This window comes from Dermacentor albipictus, chromosome 3 (assembly GCF_038994185.2).
Source record: "Dermacentor albipictus isolate Rhodes 1998 colony chromosome 3, USDA_Dalb.pri_finalv2, whole genome shotgun sequence".
Taxonomy (NCBI): domain Eukaryota; kingdom Metazoa; phylum Arthropoda; class Arachnida; order Ixodida; family Ixodidae; genus Dermacentor; species Dermacentor albipictus.
Genome location: NC_091823.1, coordinates 163,293,347 through 163,294,931, shown reverse-complemented (window position 1 = coordinate 163,294,931; position 1,585 = coordinate 163,293,347). Strand labels below are relative to the sequence as shown.

At 44.2% G+C, this 1,585-nt stretch overlaps 1 pseudogene; it reads right to left on the bottom strand.

Moving 5' to 3' along the window:
• Window positions 1-273: 273 nt before the first annotated feature.
• LOC135905207 (uncharacterized) lies at window positions 274-1,001 on the bottom strand (annotated as a pseudogene).
• Window positions 1,002-1,585: the final 584 nt, after the last annotated feature.

The window sequence follows — 1,585 nt, the reverse complement described above, 5'->3', positions numbered from 1 at the left end:
AGATGTGGAGACTTCTAAGGTTTTATTGTAGAGGAAGAAGCTAGGTGCTTAGAGGAATTATGAAAGCTGTAGACCTAAAAATGCTGGGAGAACCTTGTGTCAGCATGGCCTCCACTAGAGATGGATGCGTTTCCTGTACACAAGTTTTTGCTTCTTTTTGTGTATGTTCGGTTTATTGCTTGTCAGCCAGCATTTACTCGGCATATTCCACAAATTTTAAGTTGTTAGTGCACCTTATGATTGTCTTCTTCTCTAGCAGAAAAGCGTTCATGTTCATAGCCCAGCATATGCTCGCTGCCACGGGATAGCAACCTGTGGGCTCTTAAAATATTCACAGAACATGTCCCTTACGCTAGCTGCAGACCTACTGTAGTTGTGGCCTACGAGTGGCTGCAAGGGAAACATCGCTTGACCACCACTTGCATGCTGCTGGCCCCTGGTTGCTTCGTCCTTGTGGCTGCGGGATTGGTAGACCGGATCCTCTCGCAGACAATTACGGTGGACACAGCAGGCCATCACCACGTAGTCAACGTTTTCAGGTAGTAGGTTGATGGGACGAGGAAATGTCCTAAATCTTGATACCATGATGCCAAACGTGTTCTCGACACGCCTCCTGAAATGGAAAAACAACATGCTTGCATTATAACTTTCTCACTACACTGTAAAGCTACTGCCTAGAACATTTACCTTGACCTGCTGAGCCGGTAGTTAAATATCCTTTTCTCCTTAGTCTGATGCCTCCCCGGAGAAGGCCGCAAGAAGTCTTGCCGTAGTTGGAAGGACTCGTCTTCCACAAAAACATAAGGAGTAAATGTACTTGTGTTGGGCAAAACCTGTATAGGAGGCAGGCCAAGGGTGCCATTTACAAGGCACTTTCCAAATCTTTAAGCACTCAATGTGCCTCCATCACTCTGCCTCCCATATGCACCGACATCGACAGCAACAAATTTCACGTTGCTGTCAGCCACGGCCATCAGCACTATAGAATAAGTGCCCTGTAAAGATAATGCGCCACAATGTAAACACATCATTGTACATAGACTGTAAGCTATTTTTTTATTCGCATTATTTGATGAGTTTGCTATATGTGCCCAGAGGTTATTTGTAGCACTGGGCCATCACTACCAAAATAAACTGTATAGACAGTGAACATTGCTCAAGCAAAATAAAACTAGAATGACAGCGTCAGTAATTAATTAACAATCACATGTGTCAGTCATTAGTACAAAGACAAAGGATAAAGAATACATTGTACTGGGCGTAGTGTCGCTATTTAACAGGCCTACAACATGAGCGCACATCATGCAGATATACCATATCCATTATAATAATGGCATGCATATATAATGATCATAATTAAACAGCCAATACTGACAATAGCATACCTTGTAGTTGTAATACAGGCTGCCCGAGTGTGGTGGGTCCTGTTTTTGCACGTGTCAGCCGTCAACTGCGCCGACGCAATTGGGGAAGTTGCATCTTTCACTGATGCCTGCAGCAGTGCTTCTCCAAGTTTCCGTTGTTGGTACCTGAGGAAAGTCGGAACAATTGTGAAAAGCAGTACATGACACAAGGCATATGGGTA